Here is a 12,163-nt window from a genome sequence, read left to right on the forward strand (position 1 = left end):
TTTAACTTTTTGAGGAACTTCCATACTGTTCTCCAGAGTGGCTGCACCAGTTTGCATTCCCACCAACAGTGCAAAAATGTTCCCCTTTCTCCACATCCTTGACAACATCTGTCGTTGCCTGAGTTGTTAATTTTAGCCATTCTGACAGTGTGAGGTGGTATCTCATTGTGGTTTTGATTTGTATTTCCCTGATGATGAGTGATGTTGAGCATTTTTTCATGTGTCCATTAGCCATTTGTATGCCTTCTTTGGAGAAATGTCTGTTCATGTCTTTTGCCCATTTCTTAACTGGATTATTTACTTTTTGTGAGTTGAGTTTAATAGGTTCTTCATAGATTTTGGGTACTAGCCCTTCATCCGATATGTCATTTGCAAACATCTTCTCTCATTCCATTGGTTGCCTTTGAGTTTTGTTGGTTGTTTTCTTTGCCGTGCAGAAGTTTTTTTGGTTTTTTTTTTAAGTTTATTTATTTTAGAGAGAGAGCAAAAGTGAGTGGGGCAGGGGCAGAGAGAAAGGAAGAGAGAGAGAATTCCAAGCATGCTCCCCAGTGCCAGCATGAAGCCCGATATACTGTTGGATTCGATTTGCTAGTTATCTTGTTGAGAATTTTTGTATACATGTTCATCAGAAAAGCATGTGTTTCTAAGTCCTGTGTTTGAATTCCAATTTAACCATTTGCCAGTTGAGTGACCTTGGATAGGTCATTTTCTCACTTAGAAAATAAGGATCATGATAATAGGACCCAGATCATAGGGCTTGAGGATTAAATTAGGTAATAGATGTAAAATATTTAGGACACTGTTTGAAACACTGCAAAAGCTCATTAAACCTACTGGTTTATGGAGCTATTGGAAATGACATCAGTAAGATGTAGAAAAGGAAGCCCTTCCCCCTTCTTCCCCCTATGGAGACACAGATTTAACAGTAATGCCTGAACCAATTGTCTGAAAAATCTAGAATTCAGTCAAGAGGTTCCTGCATTCCAGGTGAGTTCAATGTCAATAATATTAAAGCCTGGTAGGAAAATATGTGGCAATTTCTCTTGCCAGAGCCCCTCCTTCTAATAGTGCTAATAGTGTAGCACTATTGGGAGGAAACACTTAATTCCCATCTCCTTCCTGTGGAAGAAAGAAGCAGAATGTATGTCCAACATTCTTTTATGTAGACTGCCCAAGGGCCTAGTTTACATTTTGCCTGACAACCAGGAGCCAGGTTGGGAGCTTCGACTCTGAGAACAAGTGATCAACATGCACCAGAGTCTGCAGTACCACAGATAGACACTAGGTGGAGCTCCAGTGTCATGAGGCATACTACAGCACCAGGGTGGCCACCAGCAGACATCAGGTGGAAGTACTGCTTAAACAGAGGCAAACCTCTTTAATTAAGTTACACACAAGCCCAAAAAGGACACATCCCCAGAAAAGGCTTGAGAAGTCCAGAATCTCTAGCAAGGTTGAATTGAGAATGTCATTCCTGTACAAAACCAGACTAAGAAGTCTGAGAGGGATGGGTGATTTTTAAAATGCCAAAATTTCAACAGTAGATAACAAGACATACAAACATACAAGGAAATATGACCAATTTAGAGGAAAAAATTAAATTTCCTGAAACTGACCCCAAATAAATGGAGACATATGAGTTACTAACAAATGTGAAATAAGCATCAAATAAATGCTCACTGAATTAAAAGAGAGCACAGACAACTAAACAAAATCAGGAAAACAATGTATGAACAAAATGAGGATATCGATGATGAGATAGAAACTATGAAGAAGAGTCAAACAGAAATTCTGAAAATGAAAACAACAATAATTGCACCGAAAAATTCACTATTCAGCATCAGATTTAACCAGGAAGAAGAAAGAATCAGGGAACTCAAAGATAGGAATTTCAAAATTACTTAGGCAGAGAAGTAAAAAAGAAAAAAGACTGAAGAAAAATGAGGCGAGCCTAAGTGACTTATAGGATACTATAAGGCAGAACGACACACACATTATGGAAGCCTCAGAAAAAGAAGGAAGGAAGGAAGGAAGGAAGGAAGGAAGGAAGGAAGGAAGGAAGGAAGAAAGCAGAAAGCCTACTTGAGGAATTAATGGCCTTAAATATCTTAAATCTAAAAATAGAAATGGACATACAAATTCATGAAATTAAAAAAACTCCAACTAAGATAAATCTAAAGAAAACTATACCAAGGCATATCATAATCAAACTGTCAGAAGCCACAAAGAGAATCTTGAAAGTGGAAAGAGAAAAGTGCCTTGTCATGTACAAGGGACCATCTATTGGATTATCAGAAGATTTCTCAGCAGAAACCTTGCAGGCTAGAAGGCAGTAGGATGATATATTAAAAATACAGTAGAGGCACCAGGTGGCTCAGTCAGTTAAGTGTCTGACTTCGACTCAGGTCATAATCTCATGGTTAGTGAGTCTGAGCCCTGCATCGAACTCTGTGCTGACAGCTTGGAGCCTGGAACCTGCTTCAGATTCTGTGTCTCTCTCTCTCTCTCTGCCACTTCCCCACTCACACTCTCTCTCTCTCTCAAAAATAAAATAAACATTTAAAAAACATTTTTTAAATACAGTAAAACCTTGGTTTGTGAGCATAATTCATTTCAGAAACATGCTTGCAATCCAAAGCACTTGTATATCAAATCGAATTTCAAGGAACCATTGTCTCAGTTGTGATCATGTGACATTTGGCATCATGTGTTACTCGTATAACAAGACACTGCTCGTTTATCAAGTTAAAATTTATTAGAAATATTTGTTCATATTGCAGAACACTCACAGAATAAGTTACTCACAATCCAAGGCTTTAATGTATTGAAAGAGGGGTGCATGGGTGGCTCAGTCAGTTGAGTGTCTGATTCTTGATTTCGGCTCAGGTCATTCTATCAGGATTGTGAGATCAAGCTCTGAGTCAGGCTCCACACTGAGTCAGGCCTGCTTAAGATTTTCTCTCTCCTTCTCCCTCTGCCTTTCTTCCTCTCATGCATACTCTCTCTCTCTCAAAAAAAAATTACTGATAGAAACAATTGCCAGCCAAGAATACCATATCCAGCAAAACTACCCTTCAACAAATGAAGGAGAAATTTAGATTTTTCCAGATAAATGAAAGCTGAGAGAGTTTCTCATCACTAGAGCTGCCCTATAAGAAATGCTGATGCGCTCTTTCCCTTGGAGGTGGCAGAGATGGCTTGCGCAGCCATGGCCAAGATTAAGCCCCAAGACCTTCAAGGTAAGAAGGAGGAACTGCTGAAATAGCTGGACAACTAGAAGATGAAGCTATCCCAGCTGTGTGTCACCAAAGTGACAGATTGGCATCCAAGCTAAGATCAAAGTTGTTCATAAATCCATCACCTGGGTTCTTGCCACATTAACCAGACTCAGAAAGAGAATCTCAGAGAATTCTACAAGGGCAAGCAGTACAAGCCTCTGGAACTGCAGCCCAAGGAAATGTGTGCCAGATGTTGCTGGCTCAACAAGCATGAGGACTGAAGAAACTGAGGACTAAGAAGCAGCCATGGAAGACACTGCTGTGCCCACTGTGGATGTATGTGGTCAGAACCTGAGCACTGCAGTGTCAATAAACTGGGAATAAAAAGAAATGCTGAAGGGAGTCCTTTAAGTTGAAGTCAAAGGATGATAAACTGCAACCAAAACCATACAAAAATATAAAACTCTTGTGGTGAAAGTAAATACATAAATGTAGAACTATGTAGTGTTGAAATGCAGGTGCATCTATCACTTTCTGGTATAGAATTTTAAAAACAAAAACATGAAAAGCAATTATATATAGATATATGGCTAATGGATATGTGATATAAAAAGAGGTAATCTGTGTCTCAATAACAAAGGGGGCGTGCAAAGATGTAAAGGGGCAAGTTTTTATGTGATTGAAGTGAAGCTATTAACAGTTTAAAATATATTGTTACAACTTTAAAATGCTTTTACAATGATAACCACAAAGAAACTATTTATAGAATATACTCAAAGGGAAAATGAGAAGGAAATCAAAATATGTCACTAAAAAAATTTATAAAAATTTTTTTTAACCTTTATTTTTGAGACAGAGAGAGAAAGAGCATGAACGGGGGAGGGTCAGAGAGAGGGAGACACAGAATCTGAAACAGGCTCCAGGCTCTGAGCTGTCAGCACAGAGCCCGACGCGGGGCTTGAACTCATGGACTGCGAGATCACGATCTGAGCCGAAGTCGGACGCTTAACCAACTGAGCCACCCAGGCGCCCCCCCAAAAATTTAAAAATTAATGAAACATAAAATAAGGTAGCAGGAAGAAAAGAAGGATAAAACAGCCATAAGATAGGCAGAACACAATGAACAAAATGGCAATAGTAACTCCTTCCCTGTCAGCAATTACTTTATAGGTAAAGGGATTTTAGATGTACCAACTGAAAGACACAGATTGGTTGAATGGGTAAGAAACAAGACCCAATTAATATACTGTCTACAAGAGATACATTTTATATCTAAAGGCACCATAGGCTAAAAGTGAAAGGTTGGAAAAAGATATTTTATGCAAACAGGAAGCTGAAAATAGCAGGGGAGGCCATATTTAGACAAAATAGCCTTTAAGACAAAAACTATCACCCAATACAAAAAAAGGACATTACATAATGCTAACAGGGTCAATTCACCAGGAAGATATAACAATTATAATATATATTCCCCTAACATTAGGGGTCCCAAACATATGAAGCAAACATTGACAGCACTGAAGGAAGAAATAGACAGCAAGACAATATTAGGAGATTTCATACTCCACTTTCATTTATGGATACAACAACCAGACAGAAGATCAGTAAGAAAACAGAGGACTTGAACAACACTATCAACCAACTGGACCTAAGAGATATACATAGAACAGTTAACAGAAGAAGAATATGTATTCTTTTGAAGTGCACATGGACATTCTCTAAGGTATACCACATTAGGCCACAAAACAAGTTTTTTAAATATATATATATACTTATGTTTATTTATTTTTGGGAGAGAGAGAGATAGAGAGAGACAGACAGGCAGAATGCAAGCCGGGAAGGGACAGAGAGAGAGAGGGAGACACAGACTCCAAAGCAGGCTCCAGACTCCGAGCTGTCAGCAGAGCCCAATGTGGGGCTCAAACACACAAACCGCAAGATCATGACTTGAGCCAAAGTCAGATGCTTTAACTGTCTGAGCCACCCAGGTGCCTGAGACCACATAACAAGTTTTAGCAAATATAAGAAGATTGAAATTATACAAAGTATATTCTCTGACCACAATGGAATAAAACTAGAAATCAATAGAAGGAAAATCCACATATATGTGGAGATTAAACAATGTTAATTGTTTAATTAACAATTAACAATGAATGGGTTAAAGAAAAAAATCACAAGGGAACTTAGATAATATGTAGAGACAAATGAAAACAAACACAACATACTCAAGCTTATGGGATGCACAAAAGCAGTACTAGGAGGGAATTTTATAATGGTAAGTCCTTACATTAAAAAAGATCTCGGGGCACATGGATGGCTCAGTCGGTTGAGCGTCTGACTTTGGCTCAGGTCATGATCTCGCAGTTCATGAGTTCAAACCCCACGTCAGGCTCTGTGCTGACAGCTCAGAGCCTGGAGCCTGCTTTGGATTCTGTGTCTCCCTCTCTCACTACCCTAACCCCACACGTGCTCTCTCTGCCTCTCAAAAATAAAGAAAACTAATAATAATTTAAAAAAAAGATCTCAAATCAATAGCCCAACTTTACACCTTGAGGAGACAAAGAACAAACTGAATCTAAATTTAGAAGAAAGAAAGAAAGAAATAATAAAGATTAGAGCAGAGGCAAATGAACTAGAGAACAGAAAAATAAAAGAAAAAAATCAATGAAACCAAAAGTTGGTGTGTTATGGACTGAATGTTTCTGTTTCTCCTCAAATTCATATATTGAAGCCCTAATCCCCAATGCAATAGTATATGGAGGTGGGGCCTTTTGGAGGTAATTAGATTTAGATGAGGTCATGAGGGTGGGAACCTCATGTTGGGATTTATGGGCTTGTAAGAAGAGGGAGAGAGAGAGAAATCTCTGTCTTCATGCACACACACCAAGGAAAGGCCATGTGAGCACACAACAAGAAGGCAACTACCTGCAAGCCAGGAAGTGGGTTCTCACCAGCACCTGATCATGCCAGTACCTTGGGCTTTTAGCTTCCAGAACTGTGAGAAATGCCTGCTTTTTAAAGCCACCTAGTCTATGATATTTTATGGTAGCTTGAGCAGACTAAGAGATTGTCTTTTGAAAAGACTGACAAAATTAACAAAGCCCTAGCTAGACTAAGAAAAAGAGATAGAAGACTAAAATAACTAAAACTAGAATTGAAACTATGGGTATAACTGATATCACAGAAATTAAAAGGATTATAAGAGACTACTATGAATAATTCTAAAACAACAAATTGGGTAACCTAGAAAAAATTGGATAAATTCCCAGAAACAACCAGCCTACCAAGACCGAATCATAAAGAAATAAAAAATCTGAACAGACCTATAACTGGTATGGAGATTCCAGCAGTAATCAAACACTTCCTAACCAGGACCAGATGACTCACTGAAGGGTTCTACCAAACATTTAAAGAGTTAACACCAATCCTCCTCACAACCTTCCAAAGAATTGAAGAAGAGGAAACACTTCCAAACTCATTCTATGAAGCCAGCATTATTCTGATATCAAACCTAGGTAAAGATACAAGCAAATAAAACTGTAGAAAAATATTCCTGATGAGTAACAATGTAAAAATACTCAATAAAATACGAGTAAACTGAACTAAACAGCACACTAAAAAGATTATACACTATAATCAAATGGGATTTACATGTGGAATGCAAGAATGGCTCAATAATAAAAAAATCAACGTAACACACTACATTAACAAATGTAGGACAAAATCCACATGACTATCTCAAATGATGCAGAAAAAGCATTTGACAAAATATAACACTCTTTCATGATAAAAACACTCAAAACTAGGAGTAAAAGGAAACTACCTCAACAGTGAATACATATCATACTCAACCATGAAAGACTAAAAGTTTTTCCTCTAAGATCAGAAACAAGGCCGGGGTGCCTGGGTGGCTCAGTTGGTTGAGTAGCCAGCTTCGGCTCAGGTCATGATCTCACAGTTTGTGAGTTTGAGCCCTGCGTCGGGCTCTGTGCTCACAGCTCAGAGCCTGGTGCCTGCTTCAGTTTCTGTGTCTCCCTTTTTCTTTGCCCCATCCCCACTCATGCTCTGTCTCTCTCCGTCTTAAAAATAAAACATTAAAAAAAAAAGAAAGAAAGAAACAAGGCAAAGATGCCTCCTTTCGGGGCGTCTGGGTGGCTCAGTAGGTTAAACATCTGACTTCAGCTCAGGTCATGATCTCATGGCTCATGAGTATGAGCCCTGCGTCAGGGTCAGAGCCTGAAGCCTGCTTCAGATTCTGTGTCTCCCTCTACCTTTCTCTCTCTGCCATTCCCCTGCTAGCACTCTGTCTCTCTCTCTCTCAAAAATAAACTTAAAAAATATTTTTAAAAAAGGTGCCTCCTTTCAACACTACTATTCAACATAGTATTAGAATTGCTAGCCAAAGCAATTAGACAAAAAAAATAAAAGGTACCTAAATTGGAAAGGAAAAAAGTAACATTATCTCTGCTCACAGATTATTTGATTTTATATGTACAAAACCTTCAAACACTCAACACACACACACACACACACACACACACACACACACACACACAGCTGTTACAATTAATAATTTCAGCAAAGGGGCACCTGGATGACTCGTCGGTTGAGCTCTTGATTTTGGCTCAGGTCATGATTTCATGGTTTGTGAGGTCAAGCCCTGACTCAGGCTCTGTGCTGACAGTGTGGAGACTGCGTGGGATTCTCTCTCTCTGCCCCTCCCCCCACTTATGTTCACTCTCTCTCAAAATAAATAAACTTAAAAAAATTTCAGCAAAGTAGCAGGATACAAAGTCAACACAAAAATCAGTTACATTTATATACACTAGCAATAATTAATACAAAGAGGAAATGAAGAAAATAATCCCATTTACTATGGCATCAATATTTAGGAATAAACATATCCAAGGAGGTAAAAGACTTGTACACTCAAAACTATAAAGCATTGCTAAAGAAAAGAAAGAAAATACAAATGAATAGAGACATCCCACGTTTATGGAACGGGAAACTTAATACAGTTAAAATATACATACTATCCAAAGTGATGTAAATATTCAATGCAATCTATATTAAATCCCAATGGCATATATATATGTATATTTTTATATACATGTATACGTACATACATGTATGTATATATGTGTGTGTGTGTGCGTGTATATATTTTTTTTTGAAGTAGGAAAAAATCCTAAAATTTATATGGAATCTTAAAGTATCCCAAATATACAAAACAATCTTGAAAAAGAACAAAACTGGCAGCCTCACAGTTCCTGATTTTATTTATTTTTTTATTTTTATTTTTATTTTTTAAAAATTTTTTTTTTTTTTCAACTTTTTTTTTATTTTTATTTTTGGGACAGAGAGAGACAGAGCATGAACGGGGGAGGGTCAGAGAGAGAGGGAGACACAGAATCGGAAACAGGCTCCAGGCTCCGAGCCATCAGCCCAGAGCCCGACGCGGGGCTCGAACTCACGGACCGCGAGATCGTGACCTGGCTGAAGTCGGACGCTTAACCGACTGCGCCACCCAGGCGCCCCTCACAGTTCCTGATTTTAAAGCATAACACAATGCAACACTAATGAGACAGTGTGGTACTGGTATAAAGGCAGATGTATTGACCAACGAAACAGAATGGAGTCCAGAAGCAAACTCTTGCATATATATACCCAAATAATTTTTGACACAGGTGCCATGACTACAAAATGGGGAAAAGACAGTCTTTTCAACAAATGGTATTGGGAAACCTGGATATCCACATGCAAAAAAAATGAAATTGGACTCTTACCTTACACCATATATATAAAATTAAACGGATTAAGTACCTAAATGTAAGGCCTAGAACTATATAATTCCTAGATGAAAACATAGGAAAAATCTTCATGACACTGGAGTTGGCAATGGTCTCTTGAATATGATACCAAAAGCACAGACAACAGAAGCAAAAATAGACAAATGGGACTACATCAAACGAAAAAACTTCCATCTGTCCAAGGAAACAATCAACAGAGTGAAAAGGCAATCTATGAAATAAGAGAAAATATCTGTAAATCATATATCTGATAAAGGGTTAATATACAGACTATATAGAGAATTTCTACAACTCAAGAAGAAAACAGATAACTGGATTAAAAAATTGGCAAAGGACTTAAATAGACGCTTCTCCAAAGAAAATATACAGATGGCCAAGAAGCAACTGAAAAGATGCTCAATATCACAAATCACAAGAGAAATGAAAATCAGAACAACAATAAGATATCACCTCACACCCATTAGGATGGCTACTATCAAAACAAGAAAGTAAGTGTTGGAGAGGATGTGGAGAAATTGGAACTCTGCTGGGAATGTAAAATGATGCAGCTGCTGTGAAAAGTGGTGTAGAGGTTCCTCAACACACTAAACATAAGAGTTGCATTGACTTATCAATTCCCCATCTAGAAATATATCCAGAAGAATTTAAAGCAGGATCTCAATGAGATATTTGCACACCCGTGTTCACTGCAGCATTATTGCAGTAGCTTCCATTGGGTGGAAGCAACTCAAATCCCATCAACAGATGAATGGTTAAAGAAAATGCGGTTCATACAAACAATGGGATAGTTTCAAGTGTGGGAAGATGAAAGAGATCTAGAGATCTGTTGCACAACAATGTGAATGTTGTACACACCACCTAACACTACTATACACTTAAAAATAGTTAAGATGATAAATTTAATGTTGTGAATTTTTTATTTACAGTAATAAATCTGAGCTATTATGAACTTTCAGGCTTTCCTCTCCCTATGAATATACAATTTCCCCCTAAAATGGACCACATTGTACATACTATTTTATAACAGGCTTTTGTCCATTGACTACAGAAGAAAGTCTTTTCCAAGTTATTCTCTTTTACGTCATTTATTTTAAGTTTATTTGAGAAAGACAGAGACAGAGGGGGAGAGGAGAGAGAAAGGGAGAGAGAGAATCCCAAGCAGGTTCTGCACTGTCAGCACAGAGCCCCATGCAGGGCATGAACTTATGAAACTGTGAGATCATGACCTGAGCTGAAACCGAGAGTCGGATGCTTAGCCAACTGAGCCACCCAAGTGCCCCTCTTTTAGGTCATTTAGAAAGGCTGTCTAGTATTGTTGGACACTAGACTGAATGATTTTATTCTTGTGAATAATACTGTGTGTGTAGCTAAATCACGTTATGCCTTTTGAACAGTGATAATCTCAGCTTTTTTTTTTCTCCTTTTCTAATCAGCTCTCAGCTATTAGACTTCTTTTTTTTTTTTTTTTAAAGTTTAACGTTTATTTATTTTTGAGACAGAGAGAGACAGAGCATGAACGGGGGAGGGGCAGAGAGAGAGGGAGACACAGAATCGGAAACAGGCTCCAGGCTCCGAGCCATCGGCCCAGAGCCCGACGCGGGGCTCGAACTCACGGACCGCGAGATCGTGACCTGGCTGAAGTCGGCCGCTTAACCGACTGCGCCACCCAGGCGCCCCACAGCTATTAGACTTCTAATCTGTGATCAGACAACCAAGCTGGTTAAATAAGTTTACTTGTAATAAAACCTTATTTGCAATTCTGTAATTTGCTCCCATCCTGGGTAAACAGGGACAGCCATTGCAGCAGCTGTGAAGGGAGGTGGATTTTGCTTATTTGGGGGTGTACCTTCCAGTTAGACCAGCTCACCCAGAATTGGTTCTTGCCTTACTGAATAAATCTAGATGGTAGCACATGCTCTTGGGGTTGCTTTTTCCCTTCCACTCACTCTCAGGGTCTTGAAATTCAATCTACCTGGCCACCACCTCATTGGTACCTGTTTCTATTTTCTGAAGCACTGCTGCCTTTTAGCCAGGTCTAAGCTGGCCTTCTTTGACTCCTGATACTGCTATGCACGCACACTGCTGGTTTCTACTGTGTAAACATCTTTGCTTTAGTTCCTCACACTGTTAAGTAACCCATAGCACTTCTTTGTGCTTTTTGACAGCAGCACTATTTGACAACCTTGAATCTCATTAAGTTCACCACACTGTGTGTGGGGGGTGGGGGAGGTGAGCACGTGTGCGTGAAAGCACATAAAATGCACTTCAGCAATTACAACAGAACTCCCAAATCACATATTACTGAGTAGTGTATATGCAACTAGACAGGCCCCTGTTTCCTAAATTTGCTTGTAGAATCTCATGAAACACTTGGTAAAAAACACATCCCCAGGTCTAGCCCTGTGGATATGTATTATTCTGGATATATAATTTAACAAATACCTCAGGTAATCCTTCTCATCAGGCAAATTTAGAAACACTAGACCCTTAACCTGCATCCTCAGAGCCTCCAGGACACTGGGAAGTTCAGCTGGGACCCATGGGAGACTGGTAAGTCTGGTAGCACAGGGTTCATTCCATTAGGGTAGGAAATTTCCTGGCGTCATCTGTAAGTTGGAATAAACATTGAAAAGTCTTTAGAGCTTGAGACCAAAGCAGAAACTTAGGATCTATTTACCATTTCTACACCAAGAATGGTTCCAAACATATACCCCTTGGCTATAGATTCTATCCCAAATTTTGGGTTTCCAGAAGTGTTAGCTGGGAGTCATACAGTTCTTTGAAAGAAGTAACAACTGGATCCTCTGAGGACTGAATGCTTTCCATATGTGCTAAAATCATTTGGGGTGCCTTTTATTAGGTAAGATTCTGTTTTCACTTATATCAGCTCAACACCAGATCTATGTCAGGTTAACTGCTCTTGTAGTGCTAGCTATGTCCTTCTGGAGGCTTGAGGGAGGAGCACAGAACTCTGATACATATGCCTCAACTCATGACGAGTCTTTGGCTTCTTGTGTCAACTGTACATAAGAGATAGAAGCATTCCTCTCTCAATCTAAGGACACAGGGAGACCCAACATGTATGAGAATTCTAAGAGAAGCTCACTAGAGCTGGTGAATCTTGACCCCACCACA

Source organism: Neofelis nebulosa, chromosome 4, assembly GCF_028018385.1.
Source record: "Neofelis nebulosa isolate mNeoNeb1 chromosome 4, mNeoNeb1.pri, whole genome shotgun sequence".
Taxonomy (NCBI): Eukaryota; Metazoa; Chordata; class Mammalia; order Carnivora; family Felidae; genus Neofelis; species Neofelis nebulosa.